This window comes from Aythya ferina, assembly GCF_964211825.1.
Source record: "Aythya ferina genome assembly, chromosome: 5".
In the NCBI taxonomy this organism is placed as follows: domain Eukaryota; kingdom Metazoa; phylum Chordata; class Aves; order Anseriformes; family Anatidae; genus Aythya; species Aythya ferina.
The window spans coordinates 28,206,147-28,222,079 of NC_140301.1; the positions used below are offsets into that span (position 1 = coordinate 28,206,147).

Below are 15,933 nucleotides of genomic sequence, written 5' to 3' on the forward strand. Positions count from 1 at the left end.
ATGTTGATGGTTTGAAGATTCTTTTCTGCCATCTCAGGTGAATAAATACTTCTTAAATTTTAAGAAGGAACAGTCCTATCTGAAGGCAGAAGGAAAAAAAAAATAGTCTCTTCTTAAGTCCTCTATGTGATGTGAGATTGTTTTGAACAGTACTTGAAGAAAATCTGCTTTTTCCAAAAATCTGAACTCAGTAGATAGGATGATTCTATTCCTCCTGAAATGAGCAATGATTTTTTTTTTTTTAATGGAAAAACTACTTTTATTGGTATGCCTTAACTAGTGATTAATAGCATGCACACAGACCTAGGACATCCTGAATTTTGGCCTAATGAGAACCCTGCCCTGCCAAATCTCTTGCAGTACACATCCTCTCATAACTCACAGTCCACTTTTCTCCTCTCTTATTAATCCCAGGATAATATTAAACTACCAGTAAGTCATAGCCCTCAAATGTTGACATTCCTTGAAAAAGTAACTGGTTATAACGTCAGTGATGGTCATACCGTAACTAACCAGATGCAACCAAGGTGCATTTAAAAAGTGTTTTAAATCCCACCTGACGGTCAACATGAATGTTTTCCTAACACCTAATATAGGCTAGATGAAAAGAATTTTGGTGCTTCCTGGAAGTTTTGTATTGACACAAATAGCTATGCCTTCTCGCATCGGTAGTTAGGAAAATATTTGTTAAAAACAGACTGTACTTTTTCATAGATTTTAGCATTACTGGAAGGCACCAAGCTGAAAGACAGTGGAAGCAGTAGTTGTCTTCCTCTTCTCCTTGGACCACTAAACACAAGTGGTAATAGCATAAGCTGTTTTACTGATTTAACATCGTGTTTCAGCTTTGGCCCGGAAATTTCACTACCAAACTCAAGCAGAACGGGGGCTCGGGTTCCCATTTAGCCTTTTGCTGAATCTCTAGAGCTGTTGGGAAAGTCATTGGTGATGTAGATGGCAATTCTGCCACACATTGCAGTAAATAGGCAAATCCATTTTGCATCAGACCATAAACAACTGTCTGCTGGTGATGACATTTGGCTACTACTGGTAATGGATCCAAACCAGTGACCTAAAGGTAAAATGTAATTTCTCCTACAGTCAGTCTGTCTCTTGACTCAGGCTGAACTCGTGGAACAGCAGTGAAAAAGCTGTATCTTATTGCACTGTCTATGAGCCAAAGACTGAGTCAGAAACTCCGTGTAACTACAGTTGATAGATGGTTGGATGGTTTGGGTTTTTGGGTTTTTTTGAGCTTTGATGTACTTGGGTAGAAAATACTTGAAGAGAGCCGCTGCCAAAAGCTGGCAGAGGCTTAATTTTCTGACCATCTTTTATTAACAGTTCCCACTTGTAGTTCTAGACTTAAGGTCCTGTGTATGATAGGAGCATGTGTCAGTGGTTATGTGTGTACTAAGCTATTTCGTTACTTTTAATTGGAGTTATTTCCCTGTTAGTTAAGAAGGAATGTGTATGTAAACAAGGGCTTTTCCTCCTTAGCCAGACTGTTCTGCCAGCAGTCTTACTGATAGGATAATCCTGTGGCTGTGGGTTAGTCGGTGATGATGTCGGGGAACCTGATTCTGGCACCTCTAAATAAATCCTGGAGGACACAGGTCCCTGATAAGGGGGAATCGTACTGTTTACACTTTAGTGCTTGTGCAACCAAAGTTGCAAAAGGAAACACATGAAAGATAATGTAGTGTAGTTTTTAAAGTATATTTGTCCTTTGGCCTTTACAGATAAATATCTGATGTACTAGAGGTGGACATGGTAAATCCATGTGCTACAAAACTCCTGACTATGATTTTGGTTCCAGGATATAATTTGTTCCCACAAAATCAAATCTGTCCTGAAGATGATGGTAAATGCTTGTTCCTAAAAGCAATTAATAGAATGGGTGTGTATATTTCCCAGACTATCAGAATTAGGTAAAACATTAAGTGCATAAAAGAATGCTGGGATGCTAGGAACACTTTTAAATAGCAGCAGCAGCAGCTACTGACTTTTTTAAGATTTCGCTTGTGAATTTAGTGCTGTGGAATGGTGCCAAATTAGTTCCATTGATGCGATGGTTTCCCAGGCAATTCCCAATATGGGTAGTGGGACTGAAGTCTTTTCCCCTTTTGACTCAACAACATGATTGCACACAACTTTTATGGGACATCTTCATGGCTTATTGGGTTATTCCATTTATCTCCTTGTCTGGTTTTTAGCTCCTTTTTAAAGATTAGACATACTTCTGTGTTGTTCTGCTACACCCAAATAAAGGCAATGTAAATGAGAGGAAAGAATGCGAGTTTGTGCATACAACATAAGAAATTGTCTTAAACGGTGATTTGGAGATTATCCTGGGTTGGGAAAGTAGTTGAAACTTCCTCAGCAGAAGCAGTCTTTGCTAATCAGCTCCGGCAAAGAGCCTCTTAATGTGATCCCAATACACTTTAGCAGGATTGCCACGTAGAGAAAAGGAATGCTTTTTAATAGTCTTGGTACAGTAATAAACTTCTTTTGGAATTTGCATCTGTTTCTGATCCTCAAACTTTGAGGATGATACGGAAATACTGGACAAGAGTTCAGAAGAGGGCCACAAAAAGAAACAAACAAACAGTCCTTGTTGTAGAATGGCTTTCCAGGGTAAGGCTTCGGGAGATCAGTGAGAACGTGAAACTGTAGAGGTCTTTATGCTTGGAATTGCTATTTTAACTATTCAGTCTTCTTTGTTGTTCAGGCAAGCGTCTAGGAATGTGCAGTGACTGGAAGAAGTAGCAGTAAACTTCAGCCTTAGAAGACACATCATACTAACAGTATGGATAACTGAACTTTGGGACAGCACACGTGTGACGCTAGTACACTAGCTATTACTTGAAATATTTGAGACTACCTGAAATATTTGTATAAAACAATCTTTAACCCAGCTTCTTGCAGTGCAGACGTAGATGTTGCAGGGCAGGGTGGATGTTCACTGGAAACTTCTGGCTGTACATACTGCTATGATTTTACAGTAAGGGAAAATGAGATTGGAGAATGAAAGGCCAACTAAATGCGGTCCATTTGCTACATCTCATAGGTGAAGGGACAAAACTGTTTTTGCACTGTAATCCTTGGGTTTTGGCAGAGCCTTGTTAGAATCTGGCGGAGAAGTGCGTCTGTGGAAGAAATTAAGATCTGAAGTCATCCCGAGGCATGAGAGAATATGCATACTTAAATATTGTTAGTGACATGCAGTTTTATGATTATTTTTTTTTTCTAGAAAGTTTCAAGGAAAATTCTTCTTTCACTTTTGGTAGGTATTATGCCTAATTTAGGCATACTCACTCATAGCTTGTATGTATAATGTTAGTTTCTGCATGGCAGTGACACGTAAGCTTGGTGAGGTGCGCAACCCAGACTTGTGTATCTGTGCTTTCTTTTGAAATGTGTCCTCACTGAACTTCTGGGATTTTAAGAACAGTGATGCATGGATACAAATTACAGTTCCAGACATATAAAGCAGAGTTCTCATAGAATGAGTTTTGTGCTCTGTTGTGGAAGAGCTTAACTTCCCTCTTAGTGACTCTACAGGCAGATGTTTTCATAGCCTCTCTCTGGATGCAGCTTTTCCTGGCCACATGCTGCTCAGTCCTTTGGGGTTTTAGTGGAGATGAAAAGTATAGCAAAGCTCATCTGAGCTGTGGCCAGTAATATTTACCATCCCCTTCTCCCCCCTCAAAAAAAGGCACTTATTCACTCAGACACCACAGCTCAGGAAGGTTTGCATACTTTGCAGTGTCCTGGATACAGAGGGCTTGGATGAAGAATACAAGTCAGATTGGAAAGATGTGGACTAAAGTGTGAGTGCTGCATGTTCCCATGGGGAATATTTGAATTGTTAAACTGGTTGCTGTCAGTGTCAGTATGCAAGTTGTTCGCCTGTCATACATAGGCATCATAAATGTGTCCAAAATAATACTTGCCTCCAGCCAAATGGGATTTCTGGATTGTACCGAGCTCATCAATGATTTCCACAGCAATCAGTAAATGTGTTAGCCGTTGCTCTCTGTTTCTATCTGGTTTGGTGGACCTGGATCTCTGGTGCAAAAAGCATTGACCCAATACAGAAGGAGGTCTTAGCCGGAAGGAGGATTAGCCACTTATCTTAACTGAGATCTTATTCCCTTCTGGTTATATGACTGTCAACAGCCCCTTTTTTGAGTAACCCCCGCTCTCCTGTTGTGGCCTGTGAATGTAGGCATATTCTAAAAGATCATTTATCTTAAGCAGGGGCAGAATTGAGACAGAACAAAGTAGAATGGTGAATGTAGAATGGCACTATCTCCAAAGTCTTTAAATGTTGGAGTTGTAAATGGGTTATATGTGGCAGTTTCGCTATAGCCTGGTGAGGAGGGAAGATGGGGAAGAAGAAGCCATAATATTAAAATTTTAACTGTAAGCAGGGTGTTTATATACTTTATAACATGACAGTAAATAGTGACTACTAGGCATGGACCAGCATCTCACAAGTCTCAGGAGTCTGATTCGTTTCTGGAGAAGGAGAACAACAAAGAATGAGTAGTCTGGGTTTTCCTACAGAAGTCTCCAGATTTTCTTTTCCTTTGCAGAAATAATAACCTCTGTGAGTACCTTGACAATTAGAATAGCTATGATGAAAACTGCTGCTATAATCATGGCACTTGAAATACACTTTTGAAATACTTAGCAATGTGCAAGTCTGTGATGACCCAGTGGGGCTGACTGGCAGCCTGGAGCTAGCAGGGACTGAGCTGGCAGTCTGGAAGCTGATCTTCAGAGGAAAAAAAAAGGATTCGTCTTTATCATAGTGAAGTATTGAGCTTCTGTTGGGCAAATGAGAGGATAAACACATCAGTGACATAGGAACAGTGTTTCTGGAAATGACTGTGTAGGCTGCTCTATCCCCGTGGGCTGCAGAGTAACTACACTGTAAATCGGTAGCATAAAGAAGTGACAGCAGCTGAGGTAGTATGTGCTCTAAGGGCAGTAGGTCCCCAGCTTATTAAGCTTTAGAACTGCAGGACTAGATGAAAAACTGCTAGTTGAAGAGCATGGCCCAACTGAACAAACTTGTTTCGTAACAGATAAAGTCTGTTTTACAGCTATAAATGAATGTGTTCTGAGACAATTCACAAATTGACGTATTCCTGAGCATCTTCATCTGGGAGTTGTTTGGTTACGTGAAAGTAGACCTTTAAGCTGATTTCTGGATGGAGACTTTAACAGACGTTGGAGGTGTGTAATAGAAATGGATATAATCTCCCATATTATGTCATGTCACGTTAGGACATGGAACATTTTATACATGGAACCAGCACTGAAGGCAGCAGAAATGAATCCTGCTTCCTCCTTGCCAGCTGATGTAGTCAGGATCTCACTTGGCAGTCTGTGGCTCATATAATGACTTTTGGAAAGACTATTTACAGAAGTGGAACCTTTTAAAATGAAGAACTGAAGTCATTAAATCAAAGGATGGCAAGCATAAACCACAGGAGAGACCTTCTGGATTTATCTTTCCTTTGGGTGACCAAATTCACATGTTTTAAATTAATGAGATGGAGCCTAAGGGAAGGTACAAGAGAGAAGAGGAAATTTTTGAAGTTGCTTCACCTGGTTCCCTTTTGAGAAAGCACATCTCAATTCCTTATGGTCTCTGCACAAGTGTTTATACAATGGCTTGTGTAAGAACAGCTTCCTTTAAAATGTTCTGTTCTGTGAATGGAGATGTCTGTGGGGTGGGGAGCAGGAAATTCTTATCATTGAACATTATTGAATTGTGTTTGTTCAATAACTACCTTACCATAAAAGACAAATTAAGTGTATTCATCAGGAGGAAGTGAATGATCACAGATGAGAAGAGGTGAAGGGATCCTTTGCTGTCAACTCAAGAGAAGCAGGGTTCAGCACTTCTTTCACGACATGTCCAAATTACTGTGCTTGGAAGTGGGATTCAGATGAAAAGTAATATTTTTTCTGTGATTTTTATGCCTTCAGAAGGAAGATGTTATCAGCTTTGCAAATGTTGTGTTCTTGCTGCACCTGGCAAGAGGGCAGGAAAGTCAGTAAACCATGGCTGTCATTTGTGTCTTACTCTAAATTAGTGTCTCATTTTGATTTGGTTTCCTACTCTCTGTCAAAACTCTCTTGTGTAACTTCAGTTCCTCTCAAAATAACTGTCTCTCCCGAGTATCTTGTGGTGAAGTGGTGGTTTCAACTTCCCTTTGGCTGAGTTCCAACATAAGGGATAATGGATCTTTATTTTCTCTTTGGTTGCTGCTCTCCCTGCTCATCTTTATCATCTTTTATTACTGAAATTTCGGAAAGTGGATTTCTTTTCCAGTGCATACAATGGTCTCCTGCAGTTGTTTTGCGTCAGGGAGGATGCTTTCAAATGTTCAGTTACTAGCATGACAGTGCTACAGACTGCAGACAGTGTTAAGTGCTGTCCAGTCCTATTCCTTGTTTCATCGTTGTGTATTTTCAATGGGGCTGTAAACAATTCCGTATAGACAGACATCATCGTTCTTGTCCTGGAGGATTTTGCTACAGTCAGGCAGGTGAAGTTGCAGAGGGCAAAGCTGTGCACCACGCAGAATACTGCATGTATATACTATCAGAAAACATCTACGTAGAGAACAGGAGAAGAAGGACTTTCAAAGGGACTTGGGAGAGAAGAGGAAGGCTGTGACATAAGTCAGAAGATGGGAGAAGGCCGTGTATACAGAGTATGATTATCTATCAGATGAACAGATGAAACTAGAGGTCATGTGCTATGCTGGGAATTAAGAAAAAGTTGGATCAATAGAAAGCCACAAAGTTCTATGGACTTGAAATATGGCATGAAGGAGCTTACACTGGATTTAGTAGTGGAGAGAGAACTGCTGAATTTAAGGGGATGGAGGGAGCGATGAGCATGAAAGTTTATTCTAGCAGAGAAATGTTACATGAGTGTGAAAGTACAACAAGGATACATTGGAGAGCCGAAAAGGATCGTGTTTTATGTTAAAGGCAAAAATATTTTTTTTTCTTTCCATCTCATCTTCACATGGAGAATGAACCTTCAGCCAAAGTTCTGGATCCAAGCAGCCTTGGTGCTAGAGAAATCAGTATTTTAATGTTTTGACCCTTCTTAGGGTGTTTTCTTCTAATTTGAAAGCTTCCTTACCAATCCTTTGCTAGATGGTACTCCTGTAGATAAAATGGTGATTTTCAGTTGACAAATCTGGACTCATCAGACATTTGTTAAGGACAAAATGTTGTGAGTGGATGAATCTGCCCGAGTTAGCTGTCAGATTCAGCAGCTAAAGCCCTAGCAATCCTTTATGTTGATATGAGGTCAGAAAACATCTGCCAGGAAATTTCATATATTAGATGCTGTTTTTCAAATAGAGGAGCATCTCCATGTAGCAGCCAACTTCTGGGATGCCCTCATCTCTTGGTGTTTTATCCTACCACATCCCAACATCCCGTAAAAAGGACAACATAAAGTGAAGGACTGTGCTTGACAAAGGTGAGAGATTTCATGGTTTCTCCAGAACTCATGCTTAGTATAGTATGGATTTTTCATGTATGTCCAGCACTGCTGGAGAATGATAAGGGGGAGAAAAAAAGAAAAAAAAAAGGAGGAGGAAGTTACTTAGTAAAATTAAAGCAAACTCCCAGCTAACATTTGATTTGTAAAGCCCTTTTACTTAGCTGTTGTAGCTGTTCTAAAAAACATTTAATTCCCGTTTCCATAGTTGCCTAAATTAAGCTTCTTTAAAAGACAGGAGTATCAAGTTCTAATGCACAGTTCCCTTTCAGAAAACGTTCTCAGAGTGATGAATGTCTGAAACAGCTGGAGCTTTCACATTCCACGTCTCATGCATAAACATGCAGATGTTTCAGGATATACTAGAAGATGTGTGTGTGTGTATGCATGTAGATGGATTTATTAATGACTACATACTCACAAGTCTTTTACAATTGATAGGCAATATCTAGGCAAATCAGAGGAATGGCTATTCCCATTATGTTTTTCTAGGGAGATGTTTTGCTTATCAGATCTTTTTTTCCCCTACTAGTGAAGCACTCTACTTAGGGGAATCACGGACTGGTCTTGGTACCAGTGGCTTTTTAGGTGTGTTTAATTAAGGCAGGATTTGAAGATGGAGACGCTAGGCATAGTTATGACAGAACATGGTTGCAGAATTTTGGATACGTGAGTATTGGCAACACAGAAATTTTGATCAGTTGTTCACATGTTCTTTAGCCGAACACCTCAGCCTGTTCACATCTTGCCTGTAGTAATGAAAGTATAGCAACCTTTAGAGTTGGAGACATAACACTCACATAATGCATAATACACAAAAAGTTGATTAAAACTTTTTTTGTACATGCAGGCTGTTTTGTTGGATTATAAATACTTAAAATGGCAGTCCTTCTGCCACTTTACACTGAGTAATATTTGCATAGAAACATTAGCTTGCACAAACATTACCCGCTTTCTTCCTGGTTTCAGTATTTTCATTTCTTTTCTGTCCACTTTTTGTTTTTAATCCTTAAATCAGTTAATTACAGATAATATATAAATACAGGTTATTTCTATTTAAACACAATGGTCTGAAACCATAGGCCTGAGATGATGGGGAACATTTTTGTTCTTTACTAGTATAGCAGATGCAACATGTCCAGTTTCCAAACGCACCGTATCATCTTCAAATAGATAATTTATCTATTCTCTTAGGGTGCTGTTTCAGCAGTGGATGTTAGCAATGTTTAAAAACAGCTTCTTTGCTGAAAAGACAAACCAACAAAAGTGACTAACCTTTAGGCAGCTAAACTTCAGTTTTGAAATAAGTCAATATCGTATTGTGCAAAATTGCTGGAAGTTTTCTGTCTAACTCAGATACGGTATTGAGTTTTTATGAGAGGTGATGAGGTCAAACCTCCAAATAATAATGTTTGCTATATAATGTCCTCATAGGTATATTTGTCGGCGTGCCAAGAAGTCAGAGGGTAAAAATATCAGAGTTCGTAAATACGGGCTTTGTGAGCACGGGCATTGGATTTCTCTCTGCAGAACTTCTCTCTGACTCTGCTTGGCATCTCATCAAATACAAAATCAGCCCGATATTACATTAATCCTGAGAAATAAAAGAGCAAAGTTTCCATCATACTGGAGTTGTTATACATTTTCTTTTTTTTTCTTTTTTTTCCTTTCAGTTTAAGAATTTTAAATTAGCTAATAAAATAGTCCAAATTCTTCTGAGATCTTAAAGGATAATTTAAAATGCTGACAGTCAGATGCTAGTAATGACTCTGGTGCTGCTTGCAATTAATCCGTAATGATTGTAGATTCTGTACCCCAGCCAGGGTTGTTGGGTGAGGGGAAAAATGAGACAAAGCCCATTAAGGTCTCAAAAAGTTAAAAAGTGACTTCTGAAATATACATGGTCTTCTGAGCACAGAGGGCAGAAAAGTCAGCAGAAAAGAATATATATATTGTGAACTGGAAAGAAATCGGTGCCTTTGAAATCATATCCCTTGCTTTGCCCTAACTCTGGCTGCAGCTTTTAGCTTCCACCACATGTTTACATTGGAATCTCTCTTTGTGCATATAGAGTTTGTTCTCTTATGAAATTATGTCTCGGGGGAAGGATAATTTAAAGCCATTTCCATTTGTTATGTCTGCACCGAACTAGGCTATTAGGGGCTGTTAATGCTGGATAAACTCAAAACCTACAACTACCTTCATCTGTGGATTATAGAATCTGTCCAACAAATTGCATGCTGATATTACCAGCGTAAGGAGCTATGTATGGGCCATTTCCAATTGTAGCCAGTGCCGGGGTCATTTTATATTGTAGCCAACATCAGAGTTGTGCTGCTAATCACAGATGTGCATCTGACTTCGCTTTAGGAAGACTGAATTTATAAAGGTTAAGTCTGATGACAGTCAATGTAATTTTAGGTTTCTTAGGTTAGCAGCCCTTGCTGGACAGCCTTTGAGAGAACTTGGACTGCGTTTTCTGTAATTCAAGACCTAGGATAATCTTATTTTGTCTAAAAAAAGCTAATTATAAGTTCAAGCACAGCAGTAAGCCAGGGACAAGTTGTAAGCTGTGCTTCAGGAGTAGGCACAGACAGCACTGGAAGTTGGAGGCACATTGCTAAACTGAAGTTTTTCTATCTATGCTTTGGCATAAGAATGATCATGTAACAGTGTAACATTCGCTTATTTTAGCTATGAATTACCATTCCTTCATTGCTTCGGACAACAGCTTAATGAATGGTATGGCTGGGAGCCAAGAATCAACCCATTCATCTGTACCTGCTCCTCATTCACTCTCTGACCAAGGGCTTCTATTGTAGTGGTAAGCCTGATTGACCACATTTATGCTGGGATCCAAGACCCAGGGGCCAGTGGTACCCTGTTTGAAAAACATGCATTCCTGTCTGTGTGTAGTCTTAGCCAGTTGTAGCATTATTCTTATCAAGACTGGTAAGTTCAGATACCAGTTATCTGCTGTTTATAATTACAGGATCCATTCAGGAGATTTATATATTTGTTGCAGATGAATGCTTTTATAAGTGGAAGCTTTTCTCAATCTCTTATCTAAAATATTGGGCTGCAGACATCACAAAAGCTTATTTTCTGGAGAAAATCTGCTGCATTTTGTTTTGCTTTCTTTGACTGAGAGATGGAAAAACAAATCATTCCTTTGGTATGTCCCAGATGACTCCAATTGTGCAGATGCGTAAAGGTGAAAAAGAACAGAACAAAGTTATAATTCACAGAGTATAAAATCTGTCTTGCTTAAAATTTCCCCATCACACTCATGCCCTTATTTTCTTATGGCAATAGTTTTGCATCACTGGAATTCTGACTTCCTAAAATGCCTAGGAAGTTTTAACTCATTCTGAATAGCCAGGACTAGGAGGAATGAAATAGCCTTAACAGTGATGATTATTATTTATGAAAGTTTCAGAAACTTGTGTTGTTTTTAAGGTGCTGTGATTCTCACTTACTGAGATAGAAGTCAGAATTAGTTTGACCCATTCACAGGGATTACCTTCAGTGCCTGTGAGTAAAGCGTGTTGTTTTTATCATTCCAGAAATATCCTGTATGTGGAATTCAGTAAGGGGACAGAAGGGAGTATTAGTTTTATGTACAAAGTTTTCCCTGGAGTGGCGGGGGAAATTGTACCTACCGGTTCCCAATCAGTGCCAAACCAGTGACTACCACCAATACTGGAGAACTGATTTTTTCTGCCAGGTACAGCTGTTGATTCTATACTCTATACTAAATGCTATTCATGATGGGTGTTTGTTGGTTGCTGTGGGGTGCTCCTTCACCTCAACCAAGTCTGTCCTAACCTTCAGATGAAAGTCGACAAGAGAAATGGGGATCTGCTCTGGAAATCAGTGTGGCTCCAGTGGGGCAGCTGCAGTGAGCACAAGTATGAAGAAGACCAGAAAGCATAAATTCAGGTACTGCTCTAGCTGTCAGCCACAAGCATTTGATGAGATAAAGGAGTGGGTGAAGTCACGTATGTCCCCATCAAAATAGGGAGAAAAATAGCTGGGAACTGTGATTGTGAGTCACAGTTTCCTCAGCTGCTCATTGTAGAGCAACTACAATGCACTGTGCAGATATAATCTAGGCCTTCATGTCCTGAGGTGGATGCTTTTGGTTAAAATACCAGTAAATTTGCCTACGAGCTGTACTTCATTCTTTGTTTTAATCCTTTCAATTTTGAGCATATCCTTTGAATAGTACTCAGAGAAGGGATGACTTGTTGGTTATTTCAGTTCTGCATTGTGTTTGCATTTCCTGTTTGTCGGTGTTAGATTAACAACATTTTCAGCAAAATTCTTGGTGAATTTGTATCTTAGACATTGTTGTGAAAGGAGAAATATAGATCTAATGGGAAACTATTTGCTTTTGTGTTGTTTTTTGGGGGGTTATTTCTTTTTGTCAAGTTTCTGTTGGTTAGTTTCCTTTACCTTTATAATCACAGCATGATTAAGTTTACCTCATTGTCTGAATTTCTGCTTTTTTTGAAGGTGGAGGCAGTTTTAACAGTAAAGTTCAGTGTTGCATCCCCTAGGGCCCAGTCAGGAGGAATTGTCCTGAGTTCCTTGGTAGTGCATCAGTAACAACTGCAACCTTTGCATCAACAGGAATGGGGTTCTTCTAATTGTTTGGAAATTATATCTTCTGTTGGATTAAATGAAATACAAAAAATCAGCATCAACTCTGATATTTTGCTATAGAAGAAATTTCAGTAACTTGGGGAAGGCAGGGATTAAAAATTCAATAGAAATTTTACATACTGTAAAGAGGGAGAAGAATATTTAGCCCACTTGTCTTAATCGTTACTGGTCACTTGTGAGTTTTGAAAACTATTACATATTCAACTCTTGAAAGTGCGTGTTTTTAGGAATCATAACACAAACAGTGCTCTGCTTTTCCATTCTTTTCATTAGAGTCATTGTTTTCATTTGCTGTTTTTTTAATCACTCCAGCACAAATAGCGTGGTGTGTCTGTATAAACTCTCATATTCAGTGTTTGGCATTCCTCTGGATAATAAACTGCATTTGCCGAGGAAGGCTAACCTAGATTGTGAAATTCAGCGGCTGGTTTTTGTATAAGGATGCCGGGCAGAATTTTGAACTCGTATTCAAGGTAAAAGACTCAAGAAGTTAATTAAGAGGGGATTAATCTTCCTTCATACTTGCTGGATAAAGATCACAGGCTTCAGGTTTTGAGGAGAGAGAATGAAAAAGATCCTCGCTGCCAGTGGCCATGAAGCTGAAATGCTTTTATTCCCTAGAGAGGCAGAACTCATCTGCTGCTTCCCCTCATTTAAACTCATGACACTTCAGTTTCCTGTTTAGTTTGTATCTAAGTGGATTTGCTTTTAGATTGCAGATAGTTGTTTGTGTATTCTTTGCTAAGGATTATTATTTTTTCCTTTAGCTGCTGGCTTGGGAATTGCCTGAACAGTGTTCTTTATTGAAAGGATTACGTGCTACCTTAGATAGGGGTCCCAGAGGAAGCAGATCCCACATAAAACCAAAACACAGTGTTTCCAGGTTGCCGCTCGCTAGGTCTTTTAGCAGTGATCTACTTGTTGTAACCTGGTAGGAAAACAAGTTTGTAGTGATTCTTAGTGTCCACAGCACCACTTGCATTGACAGAACAGGGCAGGTCTGTGTTCCTTTTGGTGGACAGTCACAGTGCGTCTTGGGGTCTGGCACCCAGCTGGTCATGGTGATGCAGTGGTTTCTTTTGTTGGCTGGATTCATGTCCTCCCTCAGTCTTTAGACCCATTTAGGTTACTGCTTACATTCCCTTTATGGCCTTGATCACCTTTTTCTTTTTTCTTCAGTGAAGCATCTGTAAGACTAGATAATTTTTTTTTCTCACGTCCAAGTCTGCAAATTTGCCCTGGACCTGCTGGTGGAACCAGGAAGACACTGTAAGCAAAACTGGCTTGTGTTGCCTGGCCGCAGAAAAGAGATTGTGCTCCCTTCTATCCATGTTTAAGCCTCCCATGCCTGCTGCTGGGTCATTTCTAGTGGATTCTTCTGGGGTATCAGCTCTTGAAAGCTCTGTGCTTCTTTTCTACAAGAGGAAAACACGTCCTGGTAGAAGCCAGCATTCCTAGCTCATGTGGCCGTTTCTTATGGAAGCTTTGTGGACTGGAATGTCAAAGATTGCCAAGTATGTTGTAAATGTTTCTTTCCAAAAAGTTGCAAAAGCATGGCTCAGAGTTCAGTATTTTGAAATAAAGCAGGTAAGTCTATTGCCATTGCTGGGCTATCATCAGGAGGAGAAGGAAATAGGCAGTTGCTTCTCAGTGAGATACTCTGTTTTGCCCTATCAAGTCCAGAGCTTTCATGTTCCCCCTTTGCTAGCTGATCCAGGTATTGGTGCAAGAACACAGAAATCTTGACCTTTATTCTTTTCAGTTTGACCCCTCACGAGGCACACCATTGATATTTCTGTGTTTGATTTACTTCTAGAGAAATGAGTGACTCGCTTGTTCTTGTGACAAGTGAACATTTGCATGTAGTATTGTGCCTTACACACCTTGTGATTGTCAGCAACAGCCCCAAGCAGGTCAGCAGTGCGGAAAAGGCCTCACAGAGATAAAGTAAATTAAGGAAAGAATCTCTCACAATCTATTTGACCTCTAAGTATGAAGCAAGCGTTCATACTGCAAAGTGCTCCTCCATTGATAGGTATGATACTCTGTTGCTAGGAAAAAAGTGACATCCTCTGTTGGATTGCCTAATTTGCTTTCACAGTAGTTCTGAATTAACATTTAATTGTGTTTCTGCATGTGCACTGTGGAAAAAAAAAAAAAAAAGGAAGAGGACATGCAAGAGGCAGAAAGAACAGGATTTGGAGAGAGAAGATGAAAGAAAACTAACACAGGCCCTTCTGAGAGTTTGAAGTTTGCTACTGAGACTCGGGATGGAGAGCGCTACAGCCTGTAAACCTGGTTTCTCAAAAACCATGCCTCTCTAATCCCCTGCATCCGCTGAGGGCCTCTTAGTATTGTTGTAAAAGGTCTGTTTTGCAGAGTGATTTGATTCCCATAGCCATGGGCAAAGGCACCCAAGCAGCTCTTGTTTGATTAAAAAGCTGAATTGTTTGTTGGTGTCTGTAAACACAAACAGCTGCTTTCTGAAACCACATAAAAATGGGAGCCAGATTGGTTCTTCTGCTGCAGTTTTAAACAACTCGCTAGCTAGGAGTATATTTTCTTTTGGAAATTTGTTGAGACGCGTGTTAATAAATTCAGGCAAAGAAGCGTGTGTACTTAGCTTGCTTTCGTTCTGCCCTGCTTGGCTTTGATGAAGGCTGTTTCTCCGGTGTTAGCACAAAAGTGACTCAGCTTGCTTCAGGTAGTAGTTTTTACAGCGACTTGAAAATGTGACCAAAATGAAGAATAGTACAGGATCAGTCAGCAGTATCTATTTCTGTTTTGCAGCACCCCTTTTTTTTTTTTTTTTTTTTTTTTTTTTTTTTTTTGTATTTGTCCAGAAAAGAGAAGGCGAGGTACTGGAGACCCTCTGCAGGCCTTACTGCTCTGAAGCAATGACTGCTGTTGTTGAGTTTATGGCTGTACTTTCCTCCCCACAGAGTACACAAGCAGGTATACCCTGAGTAAACTCAGCAGGTATAACTGTGTATAACTGAGTAAACTCAGCTTATAACAGAGTAAACTTAGAGCAGGTATAACTGTGCTCAGGGATGTGGTCTCCTGGGTTTTGATGCTTATGTTTAATGTATTTCATTTTCCTTTGCAGCTAGCTAATCTGAAGGTTATGGGCTGCCTCTCCCATGCTGCTGCATAGCCAGTGTCCTTAGCAGATATTTTCACGTCATTTTTATTAACTTTATCTATGTATAGTTGACTATTGAAAGGACCATCAACAGGATGAATAGAAGACATTAGGCAATTCCCTACCTGAGATTACTAAAACCAAAAGGTTTTGAATAGTCTTGTTTAATACTTCCTGTTCACATGATTTTTCCTCTCACTCAGGGTGGACAGTATAAACCAGTTGTGTAATTATTGTTTGCCAGGAACATGGAATATGAAAAGCAGTATGCAAAGCCAAGCTTTACTATTATAGTAGTTTGACTTCCCATTTCTTAGACACTAGTTCAGTTCTTTTTGCTGTGATTGGATTCCCAACCTTTCAGATACAGTCCATGTATGCAGTGACATGTATTTTATTATAAGGAGATATTGCTTACATATGCACACAAGGCTTTTGAGAAGTATTCTGAAATTACAGGACTAGGCATCTGGAGACCTGGCTTCTGTACATGGCTTTGCCATAAACTTCCTGAAGGACTTAAGCAAAGTTGGAAAGTTTTTTACACAATTACATTGAGCAGTACATAATCCTGTTC

At 39.6% G+C, this 15,933-nt stretch overlaps 1 protein-coding gene across 15 annotated transcripts in view; it reads left to right on the forward strand.

Moving 5' to 3' along the window:
• The window catches only part of RAD51B (RAD51 paralog B), a 459,905-nt gene that overhangs the window by 221,853 nt on the left and 222,119 nt on the right, over positions 1-15,933 (forward strand). The gene's annotated exons all lie outside the window — the stretch shown is intronic.